General features: G+C 39.8%; 1 long non-coding RNA gene across 1 annotated transcript; it reads left to right on the top strand.

Annotated features, from left to right (window-relative positions):
• The first annotated feature begins 21 nt into the window (after positions 1 to 21).
• Positions 22 to 16,966, top strand: LOC140612926 (uncharacterized). The gene is made up of 3 exons (XR_012014049.1): positions 22 to 240; positions 11,669 to 11,760; positions 13,591 to 16,966. It is a non-coding gene; the product is annotated as an uncharacterized lncRNA (long non-coding RNA).
• Positions 16,967 to 17,284: the final 318 nt, after the last annotated feature.

The raw sequence follows: 17,284 nt of genomic DNA, 5'->3' as shown, positions 1-17,284 counted from the left end.
TCCTGCCATTTAAATTCTATTTTACCATGTAAGAAAAATACTCATAGGTTCTGGGGATTAGGGAGTGAACTTTTATTAGAGGAGGGGAGAATATTCTTCCTACCGCAATAATTGTGTTTACTTATCCATGAACACTGTCTCTCATGCAGATCACATAAGTGTAAGTTTGGGGAGGAAGAGAATGGTATTTGTCTTCATATCAATGCTTCAGTTCCTAGCAAAGTGTCTGGTATGTAGTAGGTGAGTTTCTATCCTGAGAGACTGAATCAGAAGGTCTATGGACCATTTTAGTTCTGTACCAACTATCTTGATGGAAGACATCACTTACTTTATAGAAAAGAAAGAAGTGTAGGGATCCCTGGGTAGTGCAGCGGTTTAGTGCCTGCCTCCAGGGCACGATCCTGGAGACCCGGGATCGAATCCCACGTCGGGCTCCCGGTGCATGGAGCCTGCTTCTCCCTCTCCCTGTGTCTCTGCTTCTCTCTCTCTCTCTCTTTTTTTTATGTGACTATCATAAAAAAAAAAAAGAAAAGAAAAGAAAGAAGTGTGTATGGGTGCCTTTAACTTGCACCAACAATGTTATACTCCTGATTATTGAAGTATTAAAGTGTTCAGCTCCAGAGGAAGAAGGGCAAAGATCTCAATGGTAAGATAAATTTGACTTCTCTGCAGCATATTCCCCAACTGGATGAAAAGGAATAGTTTTCTTTTCCTTTGTTAAAATAGAGATGTTCGTGATTGTGGGACAGCATTATTCTGTGAAGTTGAGAGGGGACACAATCTAACCAGGCCCCTTTGCCAGTGTTGGATCTTTACCCGAGCTATGACATCTTAAGATTTATTTCTAATACCTATTAATGAAAGTTTGAAATAAATATAGTGTGATGAAATAAAACAGTGACCCATATTTCACAAATAACTGGGTTTTGTCTACTGTCATATATTGCATGTATTCTCAACTTTGGCCCTGGTAATATCTTGGACTAGATAATTTTTTATTAGAGGAGAACTGTTCTGTGCATCGTACAATGTTCACCAACATCCTCGGCTTTTACCCACTAGATGCCAATAACATCCTCCTCGGCTGTGATAGCCAGTAAGATCTCCAGATATTGTGACATGGTCCCATGAGGTGGTCGACAAAAATCACACCAGTGGAGAAATACTGATAGAATGGATTAGATCATATTTAAGACCGTTACGTCATTTTCCCCTTGAAGGCTCTTGGATATTATGCTGGGAAGGAGAAGCTTTGATAACGTGTGTGCATGCACGTGCACCCAATACACCCAGAATTTTCAAATGTGATTGGGGTGACATAATTTCCGAGCCCCTCATCGAGGGTGCTTTGGCTGACCACAATAAGCATCTAAACTGGAGAGCTAAGCCTCTTGTTCCTTTTTTTTCCACTCTTTTTCAAGAATAAGAATTCCTTTATTTCTTCTAACTTTTTTCGGCTCTTAGAACCATCAGTTGCCTGTGCTTACTGTATTGTGGAAGTTGTTATGACAGGTTTGTAGGTGGGGCTCTTCTCTTTTCCCTCCTTGTACCTCTCAGTGTGTTAGTGAGGGAACTTGATGGCCTCTCACAGGAACACATTTTTGTGCATGCATCGTGTCAAATAGCAGTTGCTTTCATTTTTTAAAATATTTTTTTATTTATTCATGAGAGACACAGAGAGAGAGGCAGAGACAGGCAGAGGGAGAGGCAGGCTCCATGCAGGGAGCCTGATGTGGGACTCGATCCCAGATCTCAGGATCACACCCTGAGCCAAAGGCAAACGCTCAACCACTGAGCCACTCAGGTGTCCCAAATAGCAGCTGCTTTCAAAAGCTGACCCAGAAGAGCCAGGCCTACCCTGGGGTGGCCCCTCCTCATCCTTGTACCACCCTCCCTGTACTTCTAGGAGAAGGAGGTGATTGATTCTGGACCATGTTATTTGCTTATGCTGATCATCTAATGAGCAACACAACTGCCCAGTAATTGGTTTTATTGGCTTTTCTGGAGTGCTGCGTGGAGTGTAACCATCAGAGTGTCTCTCTGTTTCCAGTGCAAATTGCTTTTAATTTTTTGGTTGCCTGATAAGCTAGTGAGAGAGAAATCTTTTAAGCACATAATCCTAGAGCCCATTGTTAGGAGTGATTTTATTTTCTTATCTGCTGGCATCCATTTCTAAGGAGTTTGTTCCCTTTAGTCAATAGTTTATAATTCCATAGCGAAGAAAAATCAGGAAGATTTTTGTCCGTTTGTTTGGATCTACTTCTATTTCTTTGCAAGATAAGCTTGCTGGCTTGGTCTTTGATGTACATAATTTCTGGGAACTGCAAAAGCTTTGACCTCATCTTACCCCCAATATTCTTCTAATGTTCAACTTAGAGATTTATTTCTTTGGCAAATGTTTTTTTGAAAATTAATCAAATCCAGATTGTCTGTCTTGACTTAATAACAATTTTGCAGAGCAACGTGCAATCAATAGGAGTAAGAAAAGAGCATGGATCAATTATTGGTAGAAACAGAGGAGAGAGTTCTGGAGAATACTGGAGATCATCATTACACACTTCTTGTATTAGACTACCTAGATCTGTAGCTCTCATAGGTACAACTGAGTATCAACCATATACTTTTAATGGATGGGTATGTTTAATGTGAAAATTATATCTGACTACTCCTACTAGAAAATAGAAAATTATCCATAAAAGTAAGTAATTTGTCTGTTTTTTCTCATTCTTTTATATTTAATATGTAGAGTTCTTAGTAAGTTTATAATAAATGACTAAGTTAATGAGTGAATACATGGGTGATAACAAAAAGAGGTACAATAGTTATTCCTCTTTATCCTCTTTAAATTGCTGTTAAATTTGGGAGATACCCTGCCAGGAGGGTTGTCCATCAAAATTCCGTTTCAGATACATGGTGCACCCACAAGACTTTATTGGTTTTCACCGTAGTCTCTGTACTCCAGGGATCTGTGTTATGTTTGACATCCTGGGCCTGTAGGCATAAAAAGCTGTTTGGAAAGTGGAAAACATATAGGCTTTTGCATCCTTTGATATTAGTCTGTATCCTATATCTGTTTCTCACTAGCTTCAGGACCTTAGAATTTCTGAGCCTCCATTGCTTCCTGAAAATACAGAAAACTAGCACAGACTATGGATTCCTTCTTCCAAACAATGTCAGAGAAACAACAGGTCAGGGAAGAAAGTTTGGATCTAAGAGTTTTTGTGCAAAATCCCTGAGGATACCAAGCATTTATATGAACTGATGTGTGGCAAGTGGCAACCTTGCAGCACTAGGGATGATGTACCAAGAACAGAGAGGTTGTGGAGATTATTAAAGGTCTTTTTGCTCCCCTCCTCCCCAGCTTGAAGGATTTCTGGCTTTCCTGATCCCTCAGAGAGTCAATAGTCAGGAGCTGTTGCTTGGGCTACTTGGTGTCAGTGATGCTGAAGCCAAGCTCAACCTGATGGGATTATATGGACAGTTTTACTCACCCTAACACTCCTCCCCCTTCCAAATCCCCTCCCCATCTAAAGAGAATATTTCTTCCTTTAGCTAGCTTGATGTTCAAAGGATTTAAATGAGATCCCATGATCATATTATCTGTCTAGTGGAAAGGCAGCAAAGGAGGTGGATGACAGCAACTCTGAGGTACATCCCCTCTCAACTCTAAATTCACAGGAAGAACCCAGACTACTTGAACCTTTGCTTCAGCTACTTCTCTGTACCCAATCCACCCAGAATTTTTAGAGACCTTCACCAAAATAACTAGATGCTTGGGAAATACAACATTAAAAGAAAACATTAGAGAGAGCATTATCTATTACATGAATTTTTTAAAAAAGAAAGCAATGATTTAAATTAATTTTAAAAAGTATATGCAGGGACATAAGGGAGAATATTCATAAATTAAGCAAAAATGGACAAATCAGTCGTAAAAAGTATGGTAGTTATTATCACAGCCAAGAGAACTAAAGAGACTTGATGATTAAATGTGATGTGGTATTCTGGATAGGATCCTGGATCAGAAAAAGGAAATTAGGTAAAAACTAAGGGAATCTGAATAAAGTATGGACTTCATTTAATAATAATGTGTCAATATTGACTCATTACTTTGGACTAACCTACCATATTAATGTAAGATGTTAGTGAAAGGGGAAACTGGACATGAAGGGTATGAGAATTCTACGTACTATTTTTGTGACAATTCTTTAAATCTAAATCTATCCTAAACTAAGATGTTTATTAAAAATACATCAGAATTTATGGTTTTAAGTCCATTATGCAAGGAGCTCAGTAGCATCTATCCTAATAGTAAGTAAAAAGCTGAACAAAGTGAAAAATCAACAACTCTATTTAGATCTTTTAGAAAAAGTGAGATTACATGGCAAACCAATGGCTTCAGAATTGGAGAGACAGAGAAAAATACAGATAATCACAATTTACTGGAGCAGAAACTCAGGAGCAGACATCTCTGTGAGAACCAGGGGCAGGACAGGAACACATCAACTATAAGTGGCGCATTTCTTGAGGCTCAATGTGGACAAGTCTGGGAGTAAAAAATTCCAGAGCATCCCAGTTATAGGAGGGCCTCCACACTTTTTTGAATTTTATCTCCAGGAGCTGGATCAGATTATTATAGCAAATACTAGAGAAAAAAAAATCCCTTTGTGCCTTTTTCATAGAGAGGAGGAAAGTAATCATTTATAAATGCACCAGATCATTCTGTGTGTGTTTGCTTGTTTAAAGGCTTAGTCTCAGAAGAAACAATTTTATCATAGCTTAAACTATTGGAGTTTTATCAGAGCCTAACCAATCTGGGGGAAGGGGAATATCCAACTTATGCCCCACTCCAGCTATTTTGTCCCGTTGAAGGGAGAGAGGGGCTGAAAAGTTCTTGTCAAGTTCACAGCCCAAGGGCAAAGTAGGTCTTAAAAACTAAGACCTAATCATAGACAATAGAATGCATCCATTCCCCCTATACCTTACTGCCATATTACTAAGGGCCTATTTACAGCAGTCTTTAACCCAGTATATAATATCAAGCTATCAAGAAAATATTACAAAGCTTTCTAAAGCCAAAAATCACAGTTTGAAGAGATAAAACAAGCATAAGAACCAGACTCAGATATGGCAAGGAGGTTGAAATTATCAGACCATTAATTTAAAACAGCTATGATTAATATGCTAAAGGTTCTAATAGGTAAGTAGGCAGCATGTAGGTAAAGATGGGCAATGCAAGCAAAGATATCAAAATTCTAAGAATAAAAAATACTAGAGATAAAAAACAAACCCACTGCATCAGATATGAAGAATACCTTCAATGGGCTCATTACACGAGAAGTGGCTGAGAAAAGAATCTGTAAGTTGAGGATAGGTCAACAGAAACTTCCAGAACAAAATAGCAAAGACAAAAAAGGAAGACAATGTTCAAAAACTGTGGGACATGTATGTGATAGGAATACTAGAGGAAAAGAAAAATGATAAATTAACAGAAGACATATTTGAAATTACTGAGAATTTTCCCAAATTACTGTCAAATATAGATCCAAGAAGTTCAGAGAATATCAAGCAGGATAAGTGTCCCAAAAATCTACACCCAGGCATATCTTATTCAAACTGCAGTAAATAAAAGATAAATATCCTGAAATAAAAAAAAAATATCCTGAAATAAGACAGAGGAAAATAACACCTTACCTATATATAGACAAAGGAAAGAATTACTGCTGACCTCTCCTCAGAAATCTTTCTTTTTGTTTTGTTTTTGTTTTGTTTTGTTTTTGTTTTTGCTTTTTGTTGTTGTTGTTTTTGTTTTTGTTTTTTTTTCTCCTCAGAAATCTATGTAAGCAGGGAGAGTGGAATGAAATATTTAAAATGTTGAGAAAAAAATCCAACAACGTAGAACTCTGTACCCTGTGATATTATCCTTACAAAATACAGGCAAAATAAAAGCTTTCTCTGACAAACAAAAATTGAGGGATTTTGTTGCCAGTAGACATTCCTGCAAGAAATGTTAACTAAGTTCTTCAGAGAGAAGGAAAGTGATATAGGTCAGAAACTCAAATATACATAAAAAAGAGCATCAAAGAAGGAGTAAATAAAAAATATTTTTAAAAAATATTTTATTTTTCTTATTCTTAATCAAAATAATAATAGCAATGATATATTCAATTATACACACGCACACACATATATATGTATACATACATATGTGTTTATATAAGCTCAGGTATGCTTATTTATTAGTGAAGTAAATGACAACAATAATGGAAAAGAAGGAGGAATCAGGTTTATTTTATTATTATAAGATAATTGCACTACTCGTGAAGTGGTATAATGTTATTTGAAATTGGATTCAGTACATACCATTTACTTTGACATGGATGGAACTGGAGGGTATTATACTGAGTGAAATAAATCAGTCAGAGAAGGACAACCATCATATGGTTTCACTCATATGTGGAATATAAAAAGTAGTGAAAGGGACCATAAGGGAAAGGAGGGAAACTGAATGGGGAAAAATTAGGAAGGCAAACCATAAGAGACTTGTAACTTTTGGAAACCAAGGCTTGCAGAAGGGGAGGTGGGCAGGGGAATGGGGTGACTGGGTGACAGGACTGAGGAAGGCACTTGATGGGATGAGCACTGGGTGTTACACTATATGTTGGCAAATTGAATTTAAATAAAATATTTTAAAAATTAATTAATTTAAAAATCTGAAATTGGATTCAGATTAGTTGTAAAGGTATATCGCAAAATTTAGAGCAACCACTGAATAAAGAAGTATAACTGACATACTAAGAAAGGGGAGCAAATGCAATCATATAAAATGCTCAGTTAAGACAAAAAAGGCAGAAGGGGAGTGGGAAACAAAAATAGGAACAAAGAACAGGGCAACAAATAGAAATCATTAATAAACATGGTAGATATTCAGCTATACCAATAATCACTTTAAAGGTCAGTGGTCTAATTATACCTTTAAAACCCAGAGGTTGTCAGAGGGAATCAAAAACAAGACCCAAGCATATGCTGTCTACAAGAAATCCCCTTTGGATGTAAATACACATAAGATTAAATGTGACAGGGTGACTGTGAACTAACACTAATCAAAAGGAAGTGGGGGGGATCCCTGGGTGGCGCAGCGGTTTAGCGCCTGCCTTTGGCCCAGGGCGTGATCCTGGAGACCCGGGATCGAATCCCACGTCGGGCTCCCAGTGTATGGAGCCTGCTTCTCCCTCTGCCTATGTCTCTGCCTCTCTCTCTCACTGTGTGCCTATCATAAATAAATAAAATAAAATAATTAAAAAAAAAAAAAAAAGGAAGTGGGGGAAGCTGTATTAATGTTGGTGCAGAACGATGAAAGTCATCCGGAATAAAGAGGGGCATTCCGTAATGATGGAGTCAGTTCTCCAAGAAGCTACAACAATTACTGATGTGTCTGGCCTAACATCAGGGTGTCATAAAACGTAAGACATAAACTGATTGAACTGCAAGGAGAGATACATGAATCCACCATTATAACTGGAGAATTCAACGCTCCTCTGTAAAAAATGGCAGAACAAGGTAAGAACATAGCTGAAGCTCTGTAACACACCATCAGTCCATCGTTTGTCATGAACATCTATAAACTGCGTCATCCAACAAGAACAGGATGCATGTTCTTCTCAAGCTCATGTGGAATAACCATCAACAAAGGTTATATTCGAGGCGCCACGACACACCTTAACAAACATAAGAGCATAGAGCTCATACAATGTCTGCTGTTAGATCACCATGGGATTAAACTAGAAATCATTAACAAAAAGATATCTGGAAGACTCCAAAATAGTTGGAGATTAAATAACACATTTCTAAATAACAGAAGGGGTTCAAGGAGAAATCACAAGAGAAATATAAGAAAAGATTTGGAACTAACTAAATATTGAAGCAAATCGTGTGGCATGAAGCAAAGACAGTGCTTAGAGGGAAATTCATAGCATTGAATGACTATATTGGTAAGGAAAAACATCCACAATCAGTAATATAATCTCTCACCTTAGGAAACTAGAAAAAAAAGAACAAATTAAATCCAAAGTACACAGAAGAAATACTAGAGCAGAAACCAATATAACTGAAAATAGGAAATCAGTCTGAATCAATAAAACCAAAAGCAGAGTTTCTTTTTTTTAAGATTTATTTATTATTGTTATTTTTTTTTTAGAGAGAGAGAGCATGTGCAAGTGGAAGGAGGGGCAGAGAGTCAGAGAGAGAGGGAGAGAGAATCTTAGGCAGACTCCCCACTGAATGAGGAGCGTGGTGTGGGGTCTGATCTTAGGACCCCGAGATCATGACCTGAGCCAGAACCAAGAGTTGACTATCCAACCAACTGAGCCAAACAGGTGCCCTGGTTGCATTTTTGTTTTGTTTTGTTTTGTTTTGTTTTTTTAGATCAATGAAATTGATAAACCTCGAGCCAGGCTATCTAAAGAAAAAAGAGAGCATCTGGATTACTAATAACAGGGGGAAAAAAAAGAGAATAAATCATTACATATCCATTGAAAGGATGATAAAGTTATATTATGAATCTATCTATGCCCATAAATGTTATAACCTAGATGAAATGGGTCATTTCTCTGAAAAACATAATCTGGCAAAACTCACACAAGTAGTAGGCAATTTGAATAGGTTTATATCTATTTTAAAATTTGAATCAATAATTAATAATCTTCCGGGACACCTGGGTGGCTCAGCAGTTGAGCATCTGCCTTCAGCCCAGGTCGTGACCCCGGGGGTCCTGGGATCGAGTTCCGCATTGGGCTCCCTGCATGGAGCCTGCTTCTCCCTCTGCCTGTGTCTCTGCCTCTCTGTGTCTCATGAATGAATAAATAAAATCTTTAAAAATAATAATAATCTTCCAAAACAGAAAGTAGGAGACCCAGACGCATTCACTGGTGAATTCTACCAAACATTGAAGGAAAAAATTACGCTAATTCTTTAAAATCTTTTTCACAGACTGGAAGGAAAAGGAATACTTTGTAACTCATCCTACGAAGCCAACATTACTCACCACCAAAACTAGAGGAAGACATAAAAAATCTTTAGACTGAGGTGCCTGCGGGGCTCAGTTAAGTGTCTGCCTTCAGCTCAGGTCATGATCTCGGGGTCCTGGGATTGAGCCCCACGTCAGGCTCTCAGCTCAGTAGGGGGGTCTGCTTCTCCCTCTCTGCCTCCTAAATAAATAAATAAAATCTAAAAAACAACTACAGACCAATATCTTTCATGAATGTAGACAAAGAAAAAAAAAAAAACTTCAACAAATTACTAGCAAATAAAACCCAGAAATCAATAAAAATAATTATAAACCACAATCAAGTGGAATTTATCCCAAGTATGCAAAGCTGGTTCAACATTTGAAAATCAATTAAAGTTAGTCCATCACATCAACAGACTAAAGAAGAAAATCACAGGATCTTATCACAAGATAAAGAAAACAATATTCGACAGAAATCAACACCCATTCCTTTTTTTTTCATTTTTCTTTTATTTTCTTTTTTTAAATATTTTTATTGGAGTTCAATTTGCCAGCTATAGCACAACACCCAGTGCTCATCCCACCAAGTGCCCCCCTCAGTGCCCATCACCCAGTAACCCCCACCCCCCGCCCACCTCCCTTTCTACCACCCCTAGTTCAGTTTCCCAGAGTTAGGTCTACACCCATTCCTAAAAAAATTCCCAGTAAACTAGGAAGAGAGGGGACTTCCTCAACCTGATAAGGAACATTCCAAAAGCCCTACAGCACACATCGTACTCAAAAGGTGAAAACCTCCAAGCTTCCCTGCAAAGCTCAGAAAACAACAAGGTTGCAGAATAGAAGTTTAAAATTAAAAAGTCGGTCATTTTTCGATGTATTTTCAATGAATGATTGGAATTTGCATCTTAAAACACAATACCGTTTACAAGATAGTCTTCCCAACAAATGGTGCTAGAACAACTGAACATCTACACACACACACAAATCTAGACACAGACATTATTCTGATCACAAAAATCAGCTCAGGCTGGATCACACAAACCTAAACATGGAACGCAAAACTTTAAATTCTTAGACGATAACAGAAGAAAACCTGGGTGGCCTTGGGTGTCATGATGACTCTTCAAATGTGATAAATCTGAGAGAGATAATTGACAAGCTGAACTTTGTTAAAATTAAATGCCTCTACTCTGCAAAAGTCAAGACAGTGGAAAGACAAGCCACAGATGGGGAAGACGTATTTGCGAAGGAAAACTGATAAACGAGTATCATCCAAAATATCCAAAGAACTCTTAAAACTCAACAAGAAGAAAACCAGCAACCTGGTTAAAAATATATATATAAGTGGGTAGAAGACCTGAACAGACATCTCATCAAAAATATATATACAGATGGCAAATAAGTATATGCAAAGATGTTCAATGTCCTATGTCATTAGGGGGCTGCAAACTAAAACAACAGTGAGATACCACTGTGCAGCTCTTAGGGCGGCCAGAACCGGAAACACTGGAAACAGCAAATGCTGATTAGGATGTGGAACAAGAGCCCTCACTCATGGCTGCTAGGAATGCAAAGTAGCACAGCCACTTTTGGAAGAATATAGATAACCAAAATGATTAGAATTTTACTGAGTAAAGACTATTAAGGCAAATTTAACCAAGTCATATTTAACCCAAGATTAAATCCTGCTTTGTTTTGTTTTATCTATTAGAAAACGCGCATGAGTTCATGATCTAACTCTGGGAAAGGCTTTTGACAATAAAAATAATGGTACAAAAGAGCAAACTGTGGCAAAATACTGTATTGATTTGATTAAACCCCAAATTAAGAATTTTGTTATGTTAGGGAAATGTGAAGAAAGTTAAAAGGTAATAGATGGGGGAGGAGATGAAATAAACTTATAAACATTTATATCTAGAATATACTAAGAACTTATTAAAAGAAAAACACGGGGAACCCAATAGACAAATGCACAGTAATATGGTATCTATTGAGATCAATGAATGTATGTAGATAGAATATGTAAAGGTTTTAATTTATTTGGTAGAAACGTCATGGGCTTTACCATCAGACATGATTGATATTCTGACTCTGGGTGGATCAAATGCCTTAACCTAACTATGCTCCAGTTTCCTCATGAGTAACGTGGGTACAATAAGAATCCACCATCTCGTGATTTTGTTTATTTGTTCTGGGGAGGAATAGAGCACATCATCTAAAATACCTGGCCCAGTACATGCTGCTCATGAGAGCTCAATAAAAAAGAGCTCAATATCGCTATTATTACATCAAAGAGGTTTGATATGTTAAATCTTTCATCCAGAGAGTCTGTAAAATTGTCTTTGCATGTTTTAGAGCCTCTGCCTATGAGAGGGAGATCCTCTGATTTATCTGATGTTGAATCATTTAACAGAAGGCCTGTATTGGAGTCATAAATTTTGAAGTTGTAAATGTTCCAAGGGGAGGGAAAAAGAAAAGGCTGTAGTTATTTACACTTTATGCACAAGGCAATTGAGATGCAAAGGGTTCTTCACAATTTCAACTCTGTAAATTAGAGAGAAGTCTCGAACTCCGATGTGTTTGCCCTCTAGTGTTGTGTTCTTTCTGTTAATATTTATTGTCATTATTTCAGTTTTGTTTAGGGTTTTTTTTTTTTCATAGATTCTATGCGAGGCATTGCAGGTGCATCAGACAAAATTAGACAAAGTCTCCTCCCATGAACAGCATGTTAACAGTCTAGAAGGATTAAAAAGGTAAGAATTCCAAAATACAAAGAATTCTAAATACAAAGAATTCTAAAATAATAAAGACTTAGGTAAATGCCGTAAGAAAGAGGTACAAAGGTCGCATACAGACTCAAGTGTTTGCCAAGGGCTCGGTGGGAGAGTAAATACATCAGATGGCTTTAGAATTAGAGAGTGTTTTGGGTAAAGACAATGTGAGCAAGGGCACAGAGGTTGAAACAAATGAAATATGACCGGGGTATGATAACTAGTCCAGTTGAGCTTAAGAAGCACGTTTTAGACACTAATAAATATTTTATTGAGGAGAGAAAGTAGGGAAGGGAGGAGTGAGTGACAGGGAAGGAGGAAAGAATGATGGAAGGGAAGGAGGGAAGCAATGAACAAGTGAGAGCAACACCGTGAACAGTCTCAAATACCAGGCTGCAGCTCTAACGTCAATTCAATAGGCAGACGGGTGTAATGAATGTCGTTTTCTTTTCAAGGTTGTGCGTCGGCCTCTTTCTAGCAAACTCAGTTCAGAATCGGTGGTTGTGGGTGTGTAAAAGTTTGGCTTTCGTCACACGGATTTAAGACTTTTGCTGTTCTTTCCTCGGGATGATAATCTGAAAGAGCAAAAGCAAAGGCAACGTGAGAGAGAGGAAATACATTGAAAGTCCAGCCAGAAACCAAGCAAAATAAGCAATGTTTCTGAAACACAGTCAGGACCAAGAAGGATGGATGAATTATTACTCTGGCATTTCCTTTGTTATTTATGTCTAGAAATCAATCAACAGCTGAAGAAACTTGAGTAATTTATAAGTCAGGTGCTGTCAAGTACTTGTTGGTCTCAAGTGGTGTAACCCGTCCGTGAATTCCTACGAAACCTGGCGACCAAAGGACACAATCTTATTACAAGCCTGACATCCATAATCTGGGACATGTTGTTCTAATGTGATGTAAAAACGTAAATTAAAAATACAATAGCTGCTGGAGATAGAAGTGCCCACTGACTATAAAATCTTCCCTCCGGCCTCACCACACCTTGTTTAATACAAATAGATGTAGGTGATGGAACATTTATTATGGAAACAAGTTAACCAAAAAGACCTGTCAGTTTGATGGAGGAGGTTATTTGCTCAACAAATATCCAAGCACATGAGGCAATCTGGAAGTCCAATAGGGATAGCAGGGGCACCCCTGTTTTCACTTTTCCCCACCTGCCCTCTCACCCAGAATTAAAGGTCTGAAGAGCACTGGTTAGAAAAGTGTAAACATAGTTCAACTTCATCTGAGTTGGAAGGACTAAGGGGCGGTTGGTCACGTCGTGAGAGCAGAATTTAAACAAGAATCTTGTTCAAAATAGCCCGACCTTTCCCTCCCTGTCCCCGTCATGTCTCCCTCACCGCCTCCCCACCTCCTTGTCTCCTCATCTCAGAAACAGTAGTGTGACTCCCCAACCCTGCTTTAGCCCATGGGGCCTATGCTCATGTGGTCAGTCTCTTGGCCAGCGCTCCATTGACCGAACTAACAGAAATCTGATGGATAATTTGGGGTGCCAAGGAGTTAGTTTGACAATGAAGGAGTAGAACTGACAGGCAACGCAGATGTTTCCTAACAGCCAATTAGTGTATCACGTCCCTGCAGGCTACACGGTAGGAAACGTCCTCACTGGCAGCTACGTCGGAGGGGATAATCAGGTAAAGAGGAGTCCATGAGGCAACGTGAATGGCTCACGGCACCGAATGATTACTGATGGAATTATTTCCAATCCTCGGGTTGACCTGAAATGGGCGCATTCAGGATTCTCTGCCTTAAATTGTGTCAGATTAGATTGACTTTTTTTTTTTTTTTTTTTTTCAGGGAAGGCTGTTTTCAATGAAGTTCAAACTATCTCCAAACGTCAGTAGTTCAAAACAACATACGTTGATTTCTCACCAGTACCTGGTGTCCATGTTGGCCATGGTGGTTCTCATCAGGGGCCCGGGCCCAGGCCCAGGCCGAGGGCCTCCACCTTGGTCAAGAGCCTCACTGGTGGTCGTGGCAGTCGGGCAGGCTGGGCGCTACCTCTTACCTGCCTGCCTCTCAAAAGTGAAGCCCAGAGCTTTCTTTCAGGTTCTGTTTACTAAAGGAAGACACACGGTCACACCTGAGTCAAAGCACAGGATATGCCAAACATGGTCCATGCCCTAAAGATTGAGAATTGGAATATTATGAGCAGCCCTGAGGTCTCCCAAAACACACAAACAAATTCATACTCTTGAGTTCAGCTTTTCTCCACGTGTTATTCCATCCTCACATCAAATGTCCCCAATTGTCTGCAATGTGACTTTATGTCCGATTACATCAGGCATTCAGCGTCTCGTGGGTCCCGTTACTGTAACCCACACATGGGGCCTAGGCGTCTATTCCTTGCTTAGTACAGGTGGCTCCCTTGGAGAGCAGAACTCGGTCATTACTTGTTGGCTCTTCCAAGTGTCTGTTCTTGGAGGGGTGCCAATCTGATGGTTGGGGTCACTCCGTGGACCCACACCCGAGAACTACCCCTGGGCTACACTGGCTTAGCACTGTGTGGGCCCAGGTGCTGTCGTTCTGGAACTTGAAACCCACTAAGATGATGTGATAACTATCTGTTGGTTGTTCAAAGCTCTGGCTGATTTCTCAGGAGGCAAAACCATCCTTGCCTCGGTGTAGATTGGCTACGAGGCCTGTGATGTGGGGGGCGAGGCCTGGCACATTCAGCCCAGCCCTCGGCCCCGTGCCCGGCTGCTGTCAAGCTGCTTCCTGTCCCTTGGGCCACACAGAGCGGTGACGGTCATCTCAGTGCAGTCCCCGGGGCGCGGGCAGCAGACACGGGCACCAGGCCACGGCCTCCGTGCAGACCGTGGAGCACGGCACCCAGGACGCAGCTGGAGGCCCAGACCCTTCTCCCGCTGCTGCAGGGCCCAGAAACGCTGAAACACGGGCTTGTGGGCACTGGGCGACGTATTCCAGATGGGAAGCCTGCACTTTCCCACTGTGCCTCTTGGTGGGGAGTTGAGGTAAAGCAAAATATCTGCTCAAATTAGTATTTTTTCTCCCATGTCCAAACTGGGAGGAAATCATCCACAAAGCGAAGCTCAGGTGTTTATTGCTGTTTGTGGGTTTTTACACTGGATGAGCAAATTAGGCAAATGAGCAGCGTGGATACGAGGGTTGGGGTGGGAAGCTGCCACCTAACAATCAGCGTGAGCCCCGTGGGCTGGAGCCGAACACCCATGTGGGTTGATGCAACTGATGTCAAATTACAAGATTTGAGGGACAACTCAATTGAACAAGTTCAAGTATCGATTGAACACTTGCAGTTCTCTTTGTCTTTGTATGTTTGTTTGTCTGGGGGGAGGTGGTCTTTATTCTGTGTGTGTGTGTGTGTGTGTGTGTGTGTGTTGTTTGCTTGTTTGTCAGTAAATTGTTAATCGCCTAAAATGAAACAAAAGCAAACAACTCCTAGAACTTCTTTTCCTCATCATTACCACACAGCCACAAATGTTTGCTTCTTCCGTTGGGGGAAAAGAAGGGGGCTTTTGGTCTGAGCTTTTTCAGAAGTCGGAGTTTTATCTGTGCTTTTTTGATATACGTTAAAGCTCTTCATGTCTCCCTCTTGGACATGAGGAAGAAATTTATAAAAAATTTCTTATAAAGAAATGTATAAAAGAAGATAATCTCTGAATTGCTTTTTTTAGAATTTAAGATCTTCTTCCCTTTTTTTCTCTCCTTCCTCTCTCCCTCCTTTCTTCCCTCCTTCTCTCCCTTTCTTCCCCTTTGATTCTTTAATCAAGTATTTTTCCAAATGTCTTTTAAGCATCAGGAAGTGTTCTAAGCACTAGAAATACAGCACCAATATGCTGCCTTTCAAGGGATGGGAAGATAGATTATTACCTGGATGCAGCAAGTGATAAGAGCTGTGAAGAGACACCAGGCAGGTGGCAAGCAGGAGGTCTCTATTTTAGACCAGTTGGTCTGAGAGGTTGACATCTGAGAAGAAATCTGAAGGAGGCCGTAGAGGAAGCTCTTGGAGTTTCTGAGAACGAACGTGCTAGGCAGAGTCAAGAGTAAGCACTGTGACTCTGAGCAAGAACTCGTTTGTGGGCAGAAGCCCGGTTTGACTGATTACAGTGATTACAGTGACTGAGGTAGGACAGTGACCCCAGAGGAGTGACCCAAGGCCAGGTTGAATAGAATGTTGTGAACCAGGCAAAATCCTGGATTTTATTAGGAATGCAAAGTGAAACCGTAGAGGGTTGAGCAGATGAGTGATATGATCTGCTCTACTCTTTAAAAGAACCCACCTTAGCTGTCTATAGAAAAGGGACATTAGGGGGAATGCTATACTGTATGTTGGCAAATTGAACTTCAATAAAAAATATATATATATAATAAAAAATACATATATAATAAAAAATAAAGAAAAGAAACAGGGAGAACAAGAAAGAAAGCGGTGGGACTAAGCAAGGCATGACCACTTCCATCTGGGCAAGGAATTAGGATGACGTGGACTAGAGTGCTGGCCACAGAGGGAGGAAGGAGGCACTGGATCCTAGAACCCAATAGGACCGTGGGACCTGAAGATGCTCCAGAGGACCTGAAACAGAGGAGCATAGTCCTCCAGTGATTTCATGACGAGATATCCCTTCACAGACTGAGGTGCATAAGAACTGCATCACTGGTGGTCGATCCGAAAGGAACTCCTTGCCCTTTCTTCTGCATTTCTCTCTGCTTGTTGAGAATATACGTGAAGCATATATTCATACCAAACTCAAGTTTTGAGTCTTGAAGATCTGACAGGTTAATCCAGATTTCCTTAATCATTGCAGAAGATAGCATTTTGTAGCATAAAATGTAGTTTCATCTCCAAACGGGGAAGGGTAGTGACCTCCCATATATTTAATTCATGGGAAACAACTAATGACAAATATCATATTAGGACGTCGGCATGCGGACCCAGAGGCTTGACATATAAGGCGTTGTCTAGAGCCCTTGAAATCGGGGACCAGCAGTAGCTACTGGTCTAGTTAATATGAATCTTCTTATTGCTGATTTTCCAGAGATAAAAACCCCACAGTCTTGAGGGAGGTAGAAATTAAATCCTGTTATAAATTATGTGCTATCTGAAGCTGTATTCCGCTATGATCCCACCCAGGCTGCCAATAAATAAATAGTTATAACACAGACTCTTGTCAGAGACACAGTTCTATTGCCTACATCCATTCTCTGTTCGCTCCTTCCCATTTTATTTTTCTCTTGAGTTCTTTAAAAGAGAACAATCCCTGTTGAGTTATTTTTATCGCCATCCATTTCTTTTTAGAAGTTAACAATTCATGCAAAATAGGCTGTAATTTTTTTTTTTCCTAAAGTATTTAGCAGGGCAACTTAGCTTGATTTCAAAAAGCTGTCCAGAGTGTTTTTCCTTTTCCCATCAGTCTGGACAGATTTAATTAGTAACTATGGCATAACAATGCAAGATTTTGCTTCTAGATTGGTATGCATCTAGAAGGCATTTCCCAGCCCTTGGGATCAC

The sequence above is a fragment of the Canis lupus genome, chromosome 21 (assembly GCF_048164855.1).
Source record: "Canis lupus baileyi chromosome 21, mCanLup2.hap1, whole genome shotgun sequence".
Classification (NCBI taxonomy): Eukaryota; Metazoa; Chordata; class Mammalia; order Carnivora; family Canidae; genus Canis; species Canis lupus.
The sequence above is the reverse complement of the archived record's forward strand: the minus strand, read 5'-3'. Positions and strand labels throughout refer to the sequence as shown.